The following is a 21475-nucleotide window of genomic DNA, read 5'->3' as shown; positions in this document are numbered from 1 at the left end:
AGCCCAGGAAAGTAAAAGGTGTTTTTTGGCAGAACTTATAATCTGTTTATGACATCCTGTTAGCTGAACAAGATTGGCCGCCTGCATTCGTGGGAGGGCCCCCATGGGAGAAAGTATAATTTTTCCTGCATTTTCCAACCACGTTCCTGTTCACCGTAAACATACATATGCTCAGGATATAGGTCCAGGGATATAGAATTATTGCTGCAGGGTTACAAACATTCCCTTAAAGGGATCAGGTGCACTTTGGAAACAATAAACAACCTATTTGGTTATTTACAATGTCACATACACACTGCACAAAGAAGAATGAACACCTTTAGTTAAACATATTTATTAAATGTTTTTTAGTGCCAGTTCCACACACTGCAAGACAAAACTCAAAGCATAAAAACATTCTTGTGCTGCCAGCGCCCTTGCTGCACCCCCATGGGGGCGTCCTAGGGAATGTTCATATACAGGGGCTTGATATCAAGAATCCCCTAAAATTGTTGCGAGGTATCAAAATCCAAATCCTGCAACAACTGTAGGACATCCATAATGCCCTTTAAATATGCTGGTTGAGAAATAGTGCTTCGCATAGGAAGAAATCTGTAAATTGTGGCAGTGGCTATTGGAGCAATTTAATACCGGATACAGTGGGGCTTCCCAGAGGCAGGCACTGAGGCTTATGTATCTTTGGAAGAATATAGAATACCAGAATGTGAGGATCTGTGTGTATTAGTGTTGGACCTGGCCCTTTCAGCAGGGCTATCCCCAAACCCGTTGCCTTACTCCGCCTATTTTCAGACCTTTTTTTTTGGTTGGCATTAGGACTTTGGGCACTTTACCACTGCTAACCATTGCTAAAGTGCATGTGTTCTCTCCTCAAAACATAGTATGATTGGTCTACATCTGTTTGGCATCTTTTATTTCCTTATATGTCCCTTGTAAAGTGGTATCCCACATACCCAGGGTCTGTAAATTAAATGAATGCTGCTAGTGGACCTGTTCACTGCTTGTGCCACCCACATAAGTAGCCTTTCAAACCTGTCACAGGTCTGCCACCACAGGGCCTGTGTGTGCAGTTTACTGCCACTTCAACTTGGCATTTTAAATTACTTGCCAAGCCTTAAACTCCACTTTTATTACACATAGATCGCCTTTAAGGTAGGCCCTAGATAGCCCTGTGGGCAGGGTGCTTTGTAAATAAAAGGTAGGACATGTGCCTTTATGTGAAGCATGTCCTAGTAGTGACAAACAACCCATTTAGTTTTTCGCTGCTGTGGGCCTACTCCTCTCATAGGTTTATATTGGGAATTCTCTCATATACTTTAAGTGGTAATTCCTGATCAGAAAGGAGTGGCTTTTGCACGTTTGGTATATTTCGAATAGTGGTGATTAATCCCTGCTTGCTGGTGAAGTTGGATATTACATTACTATTTTAGAAATACCACTTTTAGAAAGTGTAATTGGATGCTGACCTCTGACTGCACTCGATAAACAATGTATGTCATAGAAACAGTATTTTTAGTTGTTTTGTTCTAGAAGTCTTTATTTACATTTTTTACTCTTGTTCAATTGTAATTATCCATTGACTTTTCTTATGTTATTCCATCATAACATTCATCATCAGTATATAGACATTCAACTTTGCCCAATGCATTTCGGGCTGAAAGCCTTTCTTCAGGGGCTATGTAGCTGTAACATAGAGGAAATGTTCAGTTCAGAACAAAATGGTTACAACATCACGGTAAATCGTCCACTAACTACTGTATACAAATATATGCTTTAAAGTGACGGTGTTTGATCAACCATGGTGTCTCAATAGAGTCAGAAAATGGTTCAAAATTAGTCTTCAATGATACAACATCTTAATTGCATTGGTGATTGTTTCCGTGATCAAGTGAGAGCCAGACTATAAAAGTGCCTCGAGTGGTCTAACATCCTTCAATGTTCGTCAAAGGTATGGGATCGCTTGATACCCAACATGTGTAAAGAGATAGTGCACCTGAGAATTTACAGGTGAGATAGTGATCGTACGAGCAACATGCGCGTCGTGAAAATGTGGAAAATAAACATGAAGTCTGAGTTTTCAAGCGTGATAATGACTCATTACTCAAACCCCTTTAGTAGGATCCTCTTGCGGGACGCATGTCATCTTCATTTGCACAATCACGTGCAAATGAATCACGTCACTTTTAGAAATTGGGCATTTCTCTATGCTTATGACTCTTTGTAGCCTGACTGCAATACACGTCTGAGCTAGGGTGACAGTTACTCTTGGTACATAGTTTCCAGACAGCCACAACACAGGAAGGGCTGGGTGTGACAGGGATACAGCTGCATTCCTGTGCATACTAATAGTCTTCCTGGGCTTGGAGAGGGGGAAGTTTTCACACCTGAAATTTATATAGGTTGTGTCCTGCCTTCACACAAAGGGCTTATTAACCACATACTGATTATCTGGAGCCAATGCTGTGTTGAAAGGGATTGTTGCACAATCCTATGTGTTCCTTTAAAGTCATCTTTTGATCAAAAACTATTTTGAGTATAAGTACAGACAGGGGCTCTGACCCCATGTTTTTAGACAGTGCTTGGGGGATGTAACTAGTTGCTGCTGGCTACACAAGCTACAAATTGCAAGAGGACTGCTGTGCTGCCAGGAGGAACCACCATAAGGACTACCTGCTTTGTTGTGCTAGCCTGCTGCCTGTCTGGCTCCTGGAGGGACTGCCACTTTTCCATGGACCTTCTTGGACTGGGCTGCCTACCTGCTGCTCCCTGTGTGCTCCACATATTCTCCAGTGGCTTGTTGAATTGCCCTCCTGATTAAAGAAGTCTCTGGCTATAAAAAGACACCCTCTGTTTAACTTTACCTGGAGACTCTGCCACTGGGAGTCTGGTAACATGCAACAATAACCCAGAAGGATGTCTGATCAGCAGCATACTTTGGAAGGCGAGTGAAGGCCCTGTTGTTTTAATCCTAAAAACACTGTGGTGCTGTGGCCAAGGTCAGCGCATGGCTCCCTGTGAGAACATTGCATATCAAGCGCCTCTTCGGTTGCACCCACCCCGAAGACATACCTCGAAGGAGGTTTCATTGTGTGTCAAACAGCTGCACCATGCTGAATTCTGCAGTGTGTGTGCGCCCCCTCTACCGTTCGCACAGACAGAAAAGGGACAAAGACTTTAGCAATTTATACAGCAAAGTGTTTAAGCATAAGTTTGGCACAGTGCCATCCATGCCGAGCTATAAAATTACAAAAGCCTTTTACCACTCCATGCACAATATTACAGCTTTTCATTGGTAAAATACCAACCAAGCCAACCTGAAATAAATAAAAGCAACACCTGACACTGCTGTAGAAATGATAAAAGACTTTGTTCCTTTTCTATCTCAGTGTGGATAGCACTGTGCTTATACTATGCTTAAAGATTTTGATATAAAAGCAGACATTTGAAGTGAGCAAATTAAGAGTGTTGCTGGTGTTGTAGGGTGCTCTATACTGGAGCTGCTCTCCACTTAAAATTGTGAACCAAGTTTGGTCCGCCAATCAGTCTATCTGCACCCCTACGGTTCTCCCCTGTGCCTGGTCGGACCACTCTTTGATCTCTTTTTCTCTCAACCTGGGGGCGGCCAATATTCCCTCCCTCTCAACCTGGGGGCGGCCAATATTCCCTCCCTTCCCAAAAACACCTGGGCCCGAAACTGGAACCGAGTGGATCTGCCTGCTATCTGTCGCTCTTTAGCATCCTCATCTACTGTTTTGGCTGACAGCTCTCCTAATTCTCAGGTGGCCGCCATTAACAGTTGGCTGCTTGCTGCTTGTGACCAAGTTGCCCCCCTTAGACGGATCAGAACATGTCGCTCCTATGACGCCAACAGATGGTTCAACATCAATCTTAAAACCCAGAAACTTGCGCTCAGGCAGGCTGAACGCCACTGGAGGCGTAGGTACTTTCCTGATCTTAAGGCTCAATACTCGGCCCTCCTTCGTGCTTATAAAAAAGCTATACTCTCAGCCAAATCGGAATATGTTTCCCAGAAGATTCAGCAGGCGGTCAATAAACCTAAAGAGATCTTTACGATATACATGAGCTTGCAGTTTCTGATAGTCGCCCTTAAGCCCATTCCCTCTCAATCCCTCTGCAATGCCCTCAACGACTACTTCACTGAGAAGATTGCCACGATTAAGTGCAACATTCCCCGGCCTCCCCCTTCCTTCTCCTGTCCCTCACTGCCGCCGACCCTTCCTACCCTTGACCACTTCCCCATGATTTCCAAGGAGGCCTTCCTGGCTCTGCTGGGGAAAGTCAAGACGGGCTCTCCCACTGACCATTGTCCTGCCTATATTCTGAGGGAGATTTTCTCCAGCTGCCCGGAATCCCCCCTCACTCTGCTTAACTCTTTCATCACTCGGGGAACTGTTCCAGACCTGTTGCCACGGTTATCCCCATTCTCAAAAAATTGGGCGCTGACCTCACTCTTCTTTCGAACTTTAGACACATTTCTATGCTTCCACTCCTGGGCAAAATCCTGGAGAGCTATATTACTTCCTGTCTTTCCACCTTTATCGAAGCAAATCACCTCCTGGCCGCTAACCAGGCCGGTTTCCGCCCTGCTCACTCCACAGAGTCCGTTGTTCTCTCCGTGGTGGATGAGCTCAGGAGGAGTGCTGACATCAATTCTCCTCAGGCCCTGGTCCTCCTCGATCTGTCCGCCGCCTTCGACACGGTCGACCATTCCATCCTCCTTGACCGTGTCGGGGGCGCCGGCGTTCGGGGCTCGGTTCTGGCCTGGCTTGCCTCCTTTTTAGCGGACCGCACCCAGGCCGTCAGACTGGAGGGTTTTTCCGCCCCCACTTGTCCAGTCTCCTGCGGGGTGCCCCAGGGCTCGTCTCTCTCCCCCCTCCCCCCTCATTTTCAACCTCTACATACACCCCCTTATTGCTGCTCTGCAGGAAATGGAGGTCACGGTGTATAATTATGCCAATGACCTTCAGCTCATTTTTAACCTTTCCTCCTCTCCTGATTCAATTCTTAAGTTCCGTTCCACTCTGACATTCATCTACGACTGGATGAAGCTTAATCAATTAAAACTGAACCCTGATAAGACGGAGTTGGTCCTGATCGGTGGCCCTTCTAACCTTTGGACTCCTGCCTTCTGGCCCCTGCTCTTGGCTCCCCCCTTTTCCCTCCGCCTCTGTGAAAACCCTGGGCATTAAAGTCAGTCAAGACCTCTCTATGCGTCCCCAGATCAGCTCAGTAGTCTCATCTTGCTTCCTGACCCTCAGAATCATCCGTAAAATTTCCCGTCTCTTCTCTGCTGAAGCCCTCAAACTTATCATCTTGGCCATGATTCTATCTCGCCTGGACTATGGCAACGTCCTGTATGTTGGTATTCCCGCATACGAGCGCCGTCGCTTGCAGCTTATCCAAAACCAGGCAGCCCGCCTCATTTACAGACTTCTGAAATTCCAACACATCTCTCCCCTGCTAAAGGCCCTTCACTGGCTTCCCATCTTGGAACGTTCCCTATTCAAGATGGGCTGCCTGATCTTTGTCATTGGCCGGTACGGCCTCTGACTTCATTAGATCAAAGATCAGGGCCTATGTCCCTAGCAGAAGCCTTCGCTCCTCTACCCAGATCCTCCTTAGCGTACCTCACTACCGAAGGAAAAAACTTGGCGGTTCTAGCTTTTCTACCCTTGCCCCCCTGTTCTGGAACGCACTTCCCTTCACCATTAGATCCATTTCCATCTACATTGACTTTCACAAAGCTCTTAAAACTCACCTCTTCACCCTAGCTTACCCACTGTAGTTCCTCCCCTGCTTCCCGAAGGTTAGTTTTTCTGCAGCGCCAAGAAACCGTTTGGTAGTAGAGCGCTTTACAAAACACTTCAACTTCAACTACCCAGAGTTCTCGCCTGAAAGGGTATTGTTTTGACTTATACTGGGTGCTCCCTTCATCTGGACAAAGCTAAATCTCTCCAAAGAGCTATAATGATAGCAAAACACGTGTCAGTGATTGCTTTTATTAATTTCAGGTTAACTCGTTGGTATTTAACCAATTTAAAGCTACAATACTGTGCCTGAAATAGCTAAAGACTTTGTTCCTTTTCTATCTCGGCGTGGAGGACACTGTGCTAATCCAATACTTAAAGATTTTGATAGAAAAGTGTTGCTGGTGTTGTGTTGTAGGTTGCTCTATACAGGAGCAGCTCCCCATTTTAACATGCAAACTACCCAGATTTATCTATATATATATATATATATATATATATATATATATATATATATATATATCCGTCACAAAGTTTGCCCTGCAGCAAAGACGCCCACGCAGAGGAGTGCTTCATACAAGCTTTAATTTCAAAACCGGCAGTTTTCACCTCATAAACAAAGTTCCTAACGCGTTTCAAAGCCCGGAGGCTTCTTCATTAGAGGATGTCACTTGTTCCAACTGGCTGATTCGCAGGGGCGCCATTACCTGCATGCTTGTATTATATCCACATGACTGTGTCCTCGTAACTTTCACAGGTGAGTTATTTTTCAAGCATGCTGGCACCCGTAGTTTCAGTATTTGCGAAATATTCTTCCCTTGTGGGTGCAGTTCTAGAACAGTGTCTTTTTTTTTAAGCACTCCTCTGCGTGGGCGTCTTTGCTGCAGGGCAAACTTTGTGATATATATATATATATATATATATATATATATATATATATCCAGCTCCAAGGGGTGACCAACACTCGAGTAGCACTCAGACACGGCAGTAAAAGCCTTTAATGGTATACACAGCTAGGCTCTCAGTCTCTTAGTGCATGCAACCGCAGCCTTACGCGTTTCGTGATTCCACTTCCTCAGAGGCTACAGCGGTCGAAAGGAGCATACCGGGCCACACCCTCCTTTTAATCCAAATCGCATGTTGAAATTCAGCTGCTCTGTATGAGTCAATGTGTAAGGCATCTGGGAGATGTAGTCCGTGTCTTTAATCCTACATGAATGCTCCTTCATAATAAATGCTCGATAAACAGCTCTCCATGAGCCCCAGGCGTCAAGCTGTGCTAAATCCAAGTGCTGTGCCCCACCTTCAAAGCCCCTACAGTGTTGAGACTTCGTGGCCCCCACGTCACGGGTGGTGCTGCTCAGCGGCAGGACGGCCCCTTAAATATCCAGCTCCAAGGGGTGACCAACACTCGAGTAGCCATGTCTGAGTGCTACTCGAGTGTTGGTCACCCCTTGGAGCTGGATATATATATACATATATATATAGCTCTCATATATATGCAGAGATCTCTGGGTAGTTCATCGGGTTTGCGGACCTCAATCGCTCGCGACAACCGGAAATGGCCTGTGACCTAGGCGTTGCTTCACCAAAATTCATCAGGTATTTTTGTTGGTAAATAAATCACATTTTCCTTCACTAGCACAATTAGAGTTTGCGTTTTCCTTTACATGAAGAGGAGTTATTTTGATATAAATATATATCTATATCAATTCCTTGCATACACATCCAGGTGCAGAAAAAGACACAGACCACTATGGATGCTTCAAAGATTTATTGCTGTTGCTTGGTCAGCGTAACACGTTGCTGTATATATATATATATATATATATATATATATATATATACTGAAAAAACCATAGGTTTCACACACGTTATAGCTAGGAATTAGCAGTTAAAAAATCTTAGAAATTCACTAAAAAACCATAGGTTTCACACACGTTATAGTTAGTTGGACATTTCACTCCAAAACCATTGAAATTTCCCCGTTATAGTTAATTCAGCTAACTATACCTCGCGCGCCCGCAATGCACTGCTGATGACGTCACATATTACATCACTCATGACATGGTCAGTGAACATCACTGATGACATCATCCAGTGAATGTGTGTCTTTCTGAAAAATTAATATTTTTTATATGTATATCTAAAGGTCGATGGAAGAATAAATGTGTAAATAAGTGTCTAAATGGATGTTTAAACAAATTATTGTATAACTGACTTATTAAGTGTATCTTAGTGAATACATGTATTAGCGAGTAATGTTTAAATATGTAAATATATGTATCAGTGTCTCATTTTGTGCATAAGTGGCTGCATGGGTTGAAGACTAGCTACAAGAATGTCGATATGGGTTATTAGTTGGTTTTTAGAGTATCAGTATGAGTGTCTTTATGGTTTGGTGGGGGTATTACTTACTGCATAGATGCATGAATGGGTGACTCACTGTTTGTATGTGTTTTGAAGACAGCATGTGTGCAGGACTGTATGGGTGGATGAGTGTGTGTATGGGTGTGTTAGTGAGTGAATCACTTTCTCAATAGTATCTTTATTAGTAACTACATATGTTTTAAACTAGTATATGTGAGTATTGATGTATATAAGTGAGTATATGTGAGAGCGAGAGATTGTAAGAGTTCCTTTATAAATAAGTATGTGTTTCTATAAGTGATTGTCTAAGAGAGTAAGTATGTGTACGATTCTGTAGAAGTAAGTGTAGTGGTGGGTGTATAGCTGTATATGCAGGTAAATGGATGTTTGATAGTGTATTTGCTTGTGTGAGTATGTGTGTGAGTAACTCTAGATAAGTGTCGGTGTGTAATAAGATCTATAGGTGTATGAGTACATATGATGAGTGAGTACATGTATGAGTGCCTATATAGAACTGTTAGTGAATGACAGGATGTGTATGTACATTTTGGAATTACTGAATAGGTTGTTCTAACTGGTATTGGTATCTCGATTTTTTTGAAAATTGTAGTTTCTATTTTTGAATGTGTGTATCAAGGGTTATATTATGCTGAGAGGAGGTCTGCCACTCTTTCACAAGGATGATGTAATCAGTGATGTCATCAGTGATGTCATTTGAGATGTCATCAATGATGTCATGAGTGATGTCACTGACCATGTCATGAGTGACGTAATATGTGACGTCATCAGCAGTGCATTGCGGGCGCGCGAGTTATAGTTAGCTGAACTAACTATAACGGGGGAATTTCAATGGTTTTGTATGAGTGAAATGTCCAGCTAACTATAACATGTGTGAAACCTATGGTTTTTTAGTGAATTTCTAAGGTTTTTTAAATGCTAATTCCTAACTATAACGTGTGTGAAAAATGTTTTCTTCAGTGAATTTCTAAGGTTTTTTAAATGCTAATTCCTAACTATAACGTGGCTGACACCTATGGTTTTTTTCAGTGAATTTCAAAGGTTTTGTAAATGATAATTTTTAAATGTATTAATTGTTACATTTTTTTATATTGATTTACTACATGATTTTAAATTATTTATTTTTAGATATTTTATTTTTTAAATGACATTACATATTTTTATTATAAATTGAAAAAAATATATTGAAATTGTAATATATATTTTTTATTTAATATTTTTTTTAATTAATATATATTTTATATATCGGGCAATGATATCCTGTGGAAGGAAATTCAAGTTACTGGTAAGTACAGTTAAATTTACTTTTCAGGAATAGTAGTGAGCTAGATTTGGGAATTAATTCCTCTTCAATCCTGAGGTCCCCTGTGAGCCTACTAGCCCACCAGGTACCTCCAGTATGCGCCAGGCAGCTGTGTTGCAGAGAGGTGTTCAAAGGGCACGCCCCCTTTTTACAACACTCTGCAACACAGCTCCGTGGCGCTTACTGGAGATATCTGCTGGACTACTTGCCCACTAGGGGATCTCTACATTGAACAGGAATTAATCCCCCAACTTAAAACGCGCCTCAGGGCATGTTTGCGCTCACATAACCTCAAGCCCCGCCCCCAACCTTCACCACTGTGCAAACGTGCCCTGGAAAGTGTTCAAAGTTGGGGGATTATGTCCCCTTGCATACCGGGGGTCCCTGGAGGCCAACTAGCCCACCTGGAACCTCCAGTATGCGCCAGAAGGCAGCGTTGCAGAGAGATGAAATGAGGCCACGCCCCTTTTTACACCTCTCTCTAACGCAGCCCCCGGGCGCGTTTGCAGAGGGGGTACTAATTCCCCTTGCATACTGTGGGTCCATGGGGGCCAACTAGCCCACCAGGAACCTCCAGTATGCGCCAGGGGGCTGCATTCCAGAGAGGTGTTATGAGGCCACACCCCTTTTTACACCTCTCTGCAACGCAGCCCCCTGGCGCTTTTGCAGAGGGGGAACTAATTTCCTTTGCATACTGGGGGTCCATGGGGGCCAACTAGCCCACCTGGAATCTCCAGTATGCGCCAGGGGGCTGCATTGCAGAGAGGTGTAATGAGGCCACGCCCCATTTTACACCTCTCTGCAATGCAGCCCACGGGCACGTTTGCAGAGGGAGAACTAATTCCCCTTGCCTACTGTGGGTCCATGGGAGCCAACTAGCCCACCAGGAACCTCCAGTATGCGCTAGGGGGCTGCGTTGCAGAGAGGTGTAATGAGGCCACACCCCTTTTACACCTCTGCAATGCAGCCCCCTGGCACTTTTTCAGAGGGGGAACTAATTCCCCTTGCATACTGGAGATCCTGGGGCCAACTAGCCCACCAGGAGCCTCCAGTATGCGCCAGGGGGCTGCGTTGCTTTGCCCCGGGGGGTGGTGGTCCCCGGGGCAGTGTGGGGGGATTGGGGCCCCCCACACTTCTTTTTCACTAAGCCCCCGGGATATGGTCCCCCGGGGGGTAATTTGAAAAAAGCAGAAAGGGTTTAAAAAAAAAAATTGGCCCGTGGGGGTCCTTGTGGGACCACCTGAGCAGGCCTAAGGGGTCAGGTTGTTTCTACCCTGCCCCCTTTTTTATGTTCTACACGTTTCTTTTTCTGCTTTCTTATGCCTCGGTGTACCAAGCACAAGATGGCTGCCAACACTTCCTGGTTTGGAGTGTTCACAGCCAATGAGCATGCAGCTCGTGCTCGCAAAAGTACGCGTACGGTACGCGGACCTGTACGCGTACGTACGCTTACCCCGCAATTTCCCCCCAAAAATAAATATTTTTTTGGGCCTTGGGGGTCCTTGTGGGACCCCCTGAGCAAACCTAGGGGGTCAGGGTGTTTCTACCATGCCCCCTTTTTGCATTCTACATGTTTGTTTTTCTGCTTTCTTGGGCCTCAGTCTACAGAGGCACAAGATGGCTGCCAACACTTTCTGGTTTGGAGTTTTGACAGGTAGTTGCCAGCCAATTAGCATGCAGCTCGTGCTCGGAAAGGTCCGCGTACGTACGCGGACCTGTATGATGACACTACGCGTACGGTAAGCGCCTATAGATATACTTATGATTTCTCAGGAACTACTGAACGGATCTACACCATTAGATAAAGAGCGTGATCTGCGAACCGAACTCTACCTTTTTGCCAAATTTGGTGTAAATCGGCTCAGCCGTTCGGGCTGTAGCCCTGGCTAAAGGTGGTTTCAGGGGTGTTCTAGTTAGCTGGACATTTCACTCATACAAAACCATGGAAATTCCTCCGTTATAGTTAGTTGTACTAACTATAACTCTTGCGTCCGCAATCCACTGGCGATGATGTCACATATTACATCATTCATGAAAAAAATGGCTGCCAACACTTCCTGGTTTCGAATGTTGGCATTCAGCGCGTGATCGGGACGGTACTCTTATACTGTGCACAAGATGCGCGGATCCACCGGGGCCATTTATATATATGTACTTTTAATTGTAATTTTCTCAAACTACTGAATGGATTTACACCATTTAAGCAAAAGGCAGGAGTCTGAACAGAGGACTACCTCTTTGCTAAATTTGGTGTAATTCCATTCAGCCGTTCGGGCTGTAGCATTGATGAATCATTCCTATGGACAATTGCATGGGGAAAAGACGTTTTCGGACCCCCCCTTTTTTCTTGGCCCCCGCTTCAAAGACAATGTTTTAGCCCCGGGATTCTTCCTTCCCACGTAGCTAACATTTAAACAAGCACAGTAGCCCGCGCTTTGTTTTTATTTTTTTTATGGCGAATCCATGCACCCAACGCACATTTCTCTGTTTTTTTAACAAAAAAAATATTTTTGGGGGCCCTAGGGGTTCTTGTGCGAACCCCTAATATACTTTTTAAACACTTGTTCCACTAATTTCTAGATCTTCGCTTCTACCGGAGCACAAAATGGCTGCCAACACTTCCTGGTTTCGAATGTTGACAACCACTTGACAGCCAATCAGCATTCTGCGCGTGATCGAGACGGTGCGCTTATAATCCGCACATCCACCGAGGCCAGAGATATATATGTACGTTTAATTGTAATTTTCTCAGGAACTTATGAACAGATTCACCCATATAAGCAAAAGGCACAATTCTGAACCAAGGACTACAAGTTTGCCAAATTTGGTGTAATTCTGTTCAACTGTTCGGGCTGTAGCCGCGATGAACCGTACCTATAGAAAATTGCATGGGGAAAACATGTTTGGACCCCCCTTTTTTCTCAACCCCCCCTTCACGTATCACCCCAAGACTGTCAGGATAGGAACGGACCAGAGCGCCCCACCAGTTTTGAAAATATCGCAAAGATTCGTCGTCCAGCGCCAAATTAATTCCAAATAGAATGTTGCAGATATCCTATGGAAAATAGGTCCTAACTATAACTACCTACTGGCGACTGCCAGTAGGTAATATATATCATATAGATATCCACTGAACTCCGTCTCATCACCAGTCATCCAAAGAAACTGCTACTAACCACAATATGTGCTGAACAATTTATTAGTGCATAGTCGGCAATACGCATTTCAGCTTACTCGAAGCCTTGATCACATGACATAGAATCGCGTTATCTCTGTACTTTTAACGTGACGAGTGCTAAGTAGTGTTTACCACGTGCACAACATAGTCCATAGATATAAATAAAAATTTTCAATGCAAGCATTGTATTGTGGGTATAACCAAATTGAACATTTATATGTCACAGCATTTTTCAGGTTAAATTCATAAATATATATCTTTGATGGATTTGCCCATGTAAGGTTGAGGCTTGCTATACAATGCTTGATATATGCATAAATGCTATTGTTGGTGCTTTCGCTTAACCTTCTTATTGTATATTCATATACTGCAGAATAATTGCAAAATACAATGTCGCATAAAATGTTAGGTTAAATCCCTCAATCCAGATAAAATTGGCTACTGCTGTTGTCAGTCTGTTTATATTGTCCAAAATTAAAAGTGCTCTAGTGCAAATAAATAATATGCGAACTGTGGTAAAATTTGGATAAAGTGCCTCGTGCAATTTGTGCAGCCTTTTATGTTATAGTATACTTCCTTTATTAGTAGATCCCCAGAACCTGCCCTGTCTAATGTTGGTTGTTGAGGTTAGGAGCCTCTAACCTGGAGCTCATTGTTGGCCTTTTACTTAAAAAGAAGCCAATATATTTTATTTTACTCTCTCTCCTTTCTCAAGTGGTGGGTTGCTCGCCCAATCGGATCAAAATATTGTGCCCCCCCCACCCCCATTGTTGACAATCACTTATAATTTGACACGGAGGTTAGAATGTGCAAATATCGCTGTAGTATCTCCAATAAATAAATGTCACAAACTGCATAAATATAAGTATATAAAACTATACATAAATACATAAAATATATAAATATGTAAACATAAATATGTAAAATGAGTTAGTTAAATATTGGATAAAAGATTATATTAGCTATTATAAAAAACAATCATTTGTGAGCATTTGTTACTTAAAATTCATTAGTTACAAACATGTATAAAGAGGCTCTGGTATATTCAGTCCTCCAAGGTGTTTGGAATCCAGTTCGATAATATATAGAGTTTCCAATTGTCTCAATCTGGAATCCCTGTTTCCTCCTCTCCTACTAAGGGGCACTGAATCAGTTACAAAATATCGGAGGTATTGATTGTTGGAGTTTGCTTCTCTTTAAAATGTCAAGCTACTGGTTATGTATTGTCCTGGTTGTTAATAGCCCTCAAATGTTGGAGCACCCGTATGTGTACTTGTAATTTGGTGCTTCCAACGTAATGCAGGTTGCAAGGACATGATAACATGTACACTGCATATTCAGTTTTGCAGGTCAACAATTTTATGTTGTTTGGAACTAAATGGAGTTACATATGAGGTCATATTTATACCCTGCTGGCAGGCTTTGATACGTTACATTTGTAAAAGCCTTTATGGGTTTGTAGCCAGCTTGAGCCCTCTAGTACCTCAGGACTGGTCTTTACTGTCATCTCGCATAGACGGTCCTCTACTGTACGTGATCGATGGTCTTTGGGGTAGAGTTGGCCCAATGACCGGGTCATTTAAAATCAATGGCCAATTACGACTAATAATTGATTGGATGTGTTTCTATTGTTTGCTGTACTCCAAAATAATTCTAAAAGTGTTGGTTGAATTTCATTTACTAGAACCAATCTGTTTTGTGCTGTTCACAGGGTTGACCAGTATAGTCCCCATGTCGTACATGTCTCTCCTGTTGAATGGATTTTAAGGTAGCTCCATTGATGATTTTATAGCGATAACCCTGCTCCAAGAACCTCTGCTTACTAGCTTTTTGGGCAGTCATCAAATCAGTATGGTTACTATGTATACGTCTTAAACAAAGCATTTCCCCGTAGGGAAGGCTGTTGATTAAGGGTTGTGGATGAGGTGGATTTTCCTGCCGTCTCTTTCCTAAACAACTTGGTCTCAATTCTGTCATTGCTGATGTATGCCAGAGTATCTAAGAAACTGACCTGTGTGTTACTAATTGTGGCTGTGAAATGCAAATTCAAATCATTGATATTAATAGTGTTGACAATTTCATTTGCTTTCCCTCTGATCCAGCCCACACCACAAATAGGTAGTCTATAAAATGTAACCATAATGTGATATGACTTTGTGTATATTACACATGCTATTTTTCAAGGACAGGCTCCTCCCACCAGCCCATGTGGAGACATGCATAGCTGTGGAAGAAGCTGGCCCCCATCGGCACCCCTCTAGTCTGTTGATATAGCATGTTGTTGAACATGAAAATATTATTTGTTAAACAAAAAGTCACCATATCAATCAACATTTCATTGTGATCCCATACATTTCCTGGTCTCTTGTTCAAATAGTATTCCATCGAACACAAGCAGTCTGAGTGTCTTATGCTAGTATATAGAGAGCTGGCATCAAGTGCTATCAATAAAGAATCCTTTTGCCATGTAAAATTCATCAGTGTGCTAAGAAAGTCACTAGTGTTGCGTATGTACTATGGTAAAGTTTTAACATGTTGTTGTAAAAAGTATCAACATACTGTGATGAGTGTTCCAACAAACTATTTCTGGCAAAGATGATCGGTCTGCCCGGTGGTTTTTGAGCGTCCTTGTGTACTTTCGGAACAAAATATATAGTTGGTATTACCGGAGTCTCATTCTTCCGAAAGCTATGTTCTTGTACCATGATCAATCCCTTTGTTTTCCATGTCAGTGACTTATTGTAGTATGTTGTATACATTGTGTTGATATTGGAGAACACTACTTCTCAAATAGAATGATCTGTCATTGAGTTGAGAGTAAGCTTCTTTCAAATAGTCCTCTTTAGATAAGATAACAATATTTCCACCTTTGTTGGAATTGCGGATCACAATATCATTATTGCTGTGCAATTTTTTCATAAGTTCCTGGTATTTGTTGTCTTGCCAGGTGTATTGGTATTTGTAATTGGTATTTTGTGTCTAATGATTACATTTTTAAATCTGATCTACCAGTTGTTCATGACAAATGTCAATTGAATCTCTCAGTAGAATGGGGTTAAAAGTAGATTTATTTTTGAATGGTGTTGGTTCACTTGTCGTGGATTGGTGTTGCATCTTCATCACCCCTATCATCATAGGCTCTGCTGTCATTGATAGAACTTTGAATAGTTAGGGAGATAGGTCCCGGGACGTAGGGTCAGCTGGACCATATGATACTTTTGGAAGAACCGATGCCAACCCCACCACTTTTCAAGTGCTCATAAATCCGAGCAAACAGATTCGATTTGTTTGCTCGGATTTATGAGCACTTGAAAAGTGGTGGGGTTGGCATCTGTCCTTCCAAAAGTCATTGATAGAACTGGCATTCCATAAATCCTGGATTTCATTGATGAGGTACTGAATCTGATTGAGTGAGATTGGCAGTTCTTAATTCCTTTGACGAGACTTCGTCTTTTTTGTTTCGCATATGGAATTTCCTAAGTTTCAATTTTCTGATACTTTTGTATACATCCAGTCTTGTTTTTGAGTAGTTGAAATTTCTTGCTGGACAGAAAGACATTCCCAGATTGAGTATTTCCTTGTCATTCTCGGTTAGATTTATATTCGCTAGGTACGTAATGGTTTGGTTTTTGTTGATGCTGATTATTTTCTTGTTCTCCAACCCGTATTTGACTTTTTCTGACTCAACACATTTCCTGCAGGCTTTCTGCCTCTGTCTCCTTCTGAAGTTCCTGTTTGTGCATAATTGGTTCTTTGAAATCTTGGTCAGAGAGCTTGTCTCCTGTTGTGGCATTAAAAAAACGAGTTCTATTGTTGATTTCTGTGGTGCTTGGTTTCTTTTGATGCCACTCGTTTCCCGGTCTGACTCACTGTCAATAGGGGAACTCAAGTCTGATTGAGAGGCGCCAGATGTTGGTTCTCCCTGTCTGAAAGGGCCTTCTTTGGGTTATATCATGTTTACGCCTTTGTTTGATCTCATTGCTTCATATTTCCTAGCAAAAGTAAAAATTTGTCCCAAATCGTAATCAGTTTTGTATCGCTGAAACTTGAATGCTTTCCTTTCCTTAATTTTATTTTCTTCTTTTTTTAAATGCATTAACATTTCATTGCACAATTTTATAGCTTGGGGCATAGAGAATCCGTAGGACTCATGGTATCCTTCCCACATCAATATAACGCTGCAGTGAGCACGACTCCCACCACTGGCTTTGCTCACTTTTTTATTTTTTCTCCAGTTTTCAAATGTTTTCCTTAATCGTGTCATCAGTGGTATTGGTTACACTATTGCTGCTTTTGGCACTTGGTGTTGTTGTGGGGCAGTCACTGAACATCTCCAGTGCCGCCGCCTCCCTATCGCATGAAATGTCTGCCGACGTTGCACCCAAAAATAAATGAAGATGGATCGTTTGGGAATTATCTAGGTAATCTGCGTTTCTCCCAGTTCGCGCTCCTTTCAGCCCCACTGTGCCAAATTTCGCCTACCTGGAATGTAGCAAGATTTGCCCAAATCCTCCGATTTAGTTCTTCTCTCGCACATCCAGGAATTTACGGTCTTCCCTAGCTCGGGCAGAGTCAAACGCCGCAATTCCTTCCGGATTCTAAACCAAGCTTCCGGGTTGCCCCGGATCCTCTGTCTCCTTATATGCATTGTCTCGTTGTGGAAGGGAGGTCTGTTTTGCCGAAGAGGAGACTCGACGGCCGATTATATCCACTGAACTCAGTCTCATCACCAGTCATCCAAAGGAACGGATTTGGACCACAGTATGTGCTGAACAATTTATTAGTGCATAGTCGCCATTACGCGTTTCAGCTTAGTTGAAGCCTTGATCACATAACATAGAATCGCGTTATCTTGGTACTTTTTAAGTGATGAGTGCTAAGTGGTGTTTACCACGTGCACAACGTAGTCCATAGACATAAAGAAAAACTTTCAATACAAGCATTGTATTGTGGACATAACCAAATCGAACATTTATAAGTCACAGCATTTTTTCAGGTTAAAGCCATTGATATATATCTTAGATGGATTTGTCCATGTAAGGTTGAGTCTTGCTATACAATGTGTGATACATGCATAAATGCTATCGTTGGTGCTTTCGGTAAACCTACTTATAGTATATCCTCATATCATAACAACTTCTCTTCCTATAAAAGAAAGGCCTGCACTCTAATATTGCAAGTTAAGTGAAACGTGATTTATTTAGCAGCAAAAACACCTGATTCTTTTTTGCGAAGCAACGCCTTGGTCACAGGCCATTTCCAGTTGTAGCGGGCGGGTGCTGTCCGTGGGAAGAACAGGTCTTGCTGGAGCTTCACATTGACTGTTGTCATGGGCGTTAATTCTCAGAGCAAAGAGATCACTTTTTACTGTCATGAGGAGCCCAAGCTTCAGGCTTTTCGCCTTTTCTTGTGGAGGAGCTCAAACTGATGCAGTCCAAAGGTCCAGGACCTAGGGGGCACCTCAAGAGGATCGATACTCACTCCAGCACAGGCCAGCAGCAGGGCTCAAGCAGGTCCAGTTGGTGTTGGTCAGCTGAGCAGTGCAGGGATGCCTCTGGAAGCTTGTTGTGTCCCTGCACCTCACTCAGGAAGTAAGCCAACTGACCCTTGGATTCTTTCCGGTATGAAGGGAAGCAGGTCAAATCTTGCATCATCAGACAGCAGGGCATTACTTCCAGCAGCGGGCAGTCCTTCTGGCAGTGGGTACTCCTTCTTCTGAATCTTCCTCAGGTCCAGAAGCGTTCTGAGGAGAGGTTTTCAAGGTCTAATTTTTATACCTGGTGCTGGTTTTTGTGGGGTCGGAGAAAACCCAGACTTACCCTCAAACTGGTTCAGCTCAATGTTTCCTCTTCCCCTTGTCCTTTCTCAAAAATGTCTAAGGTAACCAAGGCAAGGGCAGGTCTGGTGTCAGGTTTCTGTTTGTGTGCTGCAGGCAGAGGCTCTGAAGTGTAATCAGGGCCGAGAACAGCTCCTCCCCAACCATCCTTTAAAGAGGATCCTGTCTACTCATATCTAGGCTTCCCTTGTTTCACTGTCTGGAAGAAAAACATAACCCACAACAACAGAGCCATTCACAGTTATGTGACTCGGGACACTGGCAGAAAGGCACACTTGGTTTACACAGAAAAAAAGACAGCTTTCTAAAAGTGGATTTTATTAAAGCTGTAGCTCTAAATCTGTCTTTTCCATTAAATAGGATTTTAAATTACCATTCATTTAAATGGAAACCGCATATCTTTGGCTACTCCCAATCTGAAGTTAGCACATAATTAAATGTAATAAGGAAACCCAGTATTAGGCTATGGTGAGGATAGACCTTACACCAGTGACAGAGCAGATTAACACAGCTATGCAGGCTACAGTTGCAGGACTGAGACATGTTTTGCAGTGCTACTTTAGTGGGTGGTACAATGGGTACTGCTTCCCTCTAGTAGCATTCAATTTACGGGCCATGTGTACATGGATAACCATTAACCAGGGACTTATAAGTAAATTAAATATGCCAATTTGATGTAGGCCAATAATACTATGTTTCAAGTAGAGGGCACAAGCCCCGTAGCACGTATTAGCAGGGGTAAAGTGCACAGAATCCTAGTGCCAACAAAAACAAGTTCAGCCAAAATCAGGGAGTGAAGTTAAAGTGTGTGGTAGAATACCATGCCAAGGATTTCAGGTCTAACAGTCTTGCTGAATGAGACTTCCATCCTTCACAAGTCTCCTGCCGGCGTTAGGAATCCCATCTTTGGGAATTGTATTTTAATTTTTACATTAATTTTTCATTAAATATGTATAAAATAACTTTTGGCTGTAAACTATTTGCAAAGAGACTTCTCTATCAGCACTGCACTATCCCTTAGGGTGAACGCAAAGCTGAACGCAGCATTGTTAGGGTGCAATGCTGACTGCCCTCAAAATAGGAAGAAGCTGTCCCTTCCCTTAATATGGAACTCACAGGTCTGATTTTGAAGGGAGAATAACAAAACGGCTTCCTCCTTGAAACGATGAGATTGGCTCAGGCAATCAAAAAGGCCTGGAATGCTTGCATTAGCTAGTTGTTTGCCTGCATCTTAAGTCAAGTGATCGAGTGAGGAAAGGTCATGATGCAGAAGGTCACCGCAGGCATCTTCAAATGCATGTAGGATCAGGTTGTGTGGATGTTTTGAAAATATTGCTCACACGTTGCTTCATTTGCAACAGTTAATTGACCCGTGCCTAATTGTACAACTACTGGACTGGCACTTATCACTTGTTAACACCCTAAGAAGAGTGTAGTAATGCTTTTGAATGATCTGGATTTCAGACTAAAGAATATAAGGAGCAAACCAGTGAAATTCGGGGATATAAATGTTTGAATGCATTTGATAGTGATTAATTCTGGGAATCTATTGCTTTCTAGATCTCTGGGTCCTGAAAACCTGCTGCTGAAGGGAGCTACTTTGAAGAATACCAAGAAGGTTTATGGTAAGAATTGCTGTGTTGTGTATTATATAAAGAAACGTGCAATTAATTGAAGAAATCGTTCTAGAGCTCATTCCTCGATGCCAAGACCCACCAAAATCAGCTTTCATTTGCTGGAGATTTTCTTCACAAATATGCGGTGCATTAGTACAGTTTTTATTCGTCACAGCTGGATTATTGTTTTAATACATATTCTTAGTGCACAATACTAAAATATAAAGACTGTTTCTATGGAACGGCAAGGGACTTAACTGAATTTTCTGGAAGGGTGGGAACAAAAATATAAAACGTGTAGAAATGCAAGGAATTTGAACAATTGAATTGTAAGATGCGGAGTGACAGGGTGAATTTGGGTTTACAAATACATTAGGCATTTTACTGGAGGTTTTCTGGATCAGCGGTTCTCAACCTTTGGACTTCTGTGGACCTCCATCTGAATCACTAGTGGAGGCTAGGGACCCCTCCCTAAACAACTTCTGTGATTTGAACTTCAAAACAATACAGAATAATATACAACAAACACATTTACATTTTATGTAATTCACAAATTGAAATGCATTTACTCCGCCATGAACTCTAATCCAAAGATTTTTATGATGTACAGGAGTTGCAATCTACACTGGAATGGAAACAAAAATGGCTTTGAACTACCAGGGGAAGTCCCAGAAGCGCTCCGCGGTGGAAAAGTGAGTATGTTTAGTATTGAAGTGTGTTTACTTTACACTTAAGATGTGTTGTTTACTTTAGTTTCAAAGTGTGTTGCTCACTTTAGCTCAGCTTTGAAAAGCAATTCCCAGTTGACCTGCTTTCAACTGCCCTAATTTAGTTTCGTACTGCATCCTTAAACTCGGTAAAATAAACTTTATACATTTTGTTGACATATTTTGGATGTTCTATAGATAGTGGTAAACTATTTTTTATAAATATCTCTGTTTCCTGCAGAACAACAACATCACATTTAGAAGTTTTATATAAACAGGAGTGAAGCAAAAATGAACGCTTTACAAGTAGGAATCCCAAGCCATTTAGCCTTTCTTTAGTTTTCGATCTAATCGGAAAAATTGCAAAGTGGGCGCAGTAGAAGTTTTTGAATGAGCAATGAAACTTCTGAATTACATTTTAAATGTGATGCGTTACTTGAATTGTTTGGAATTGCTTTACTCTGTTTTGATTGATTTTATGTTATTTGCAATGTTTAATTTCGAATAAAAATAAGCTCATAATTTTTCTGAGGATACAGCTGCTGGGTTCTTCCATCTGAGTGTCCATCATAGGCGTAGCCCACTTCCACATCAGATGCAGCCCTCCTCTCCACCCGCTCGCCCTGATCTCTATCAGCTCTACTGAGTAAAATGCACAAGTATGGTGCTTCTGCAGTCTACA

The 21475-nt window shown here is 42.4% G+C and overlaps 1 long non-coding RNA gene across 1 annotated transcript in view; it reads left to right on the top strand.

Annotated features, from left to right (window-relative positions):
• Nucleotides 1–20780, top strand: part of LOC147665058 (uncharacterized) — a 48554-nt gene extending 27774 nt beyond the window's left edge. Inside the window, exons 2-3 of the long non-coding RNA XR_015305055.1 lie at nucleotides 20031–20095; nucleotides 20697–20780. This is a non-coding gene — a long non-coding RNA (uncharacterized LOC147665058). The remainder of the gene's footprint in view (nucleotides 1–20030; nucleotides 20096–20696) is intronic.
• Nucleotides 20781–21475: the final 695 nt, after the last annotated feature.

Source organism: Lissotriton vulgaris, unplaced genomic scaffold (assembly GCF_964263255.1).
Source record: "Lissotriton vulgaris unplaced genomic scaffold, aLisVul1.2 SCAFFOLD_8170, whole genome shotgun sequence".
Taxonomy (NCBI): Eukaryota; Metazoa; Chordata; class Amphibia; order Caudata; family Salamandridae; genus Lissotriton; species Lissotriton vulgaris.
This window is presented reverse-complemented; position numbering and strand designations above follow the sequence as displayed.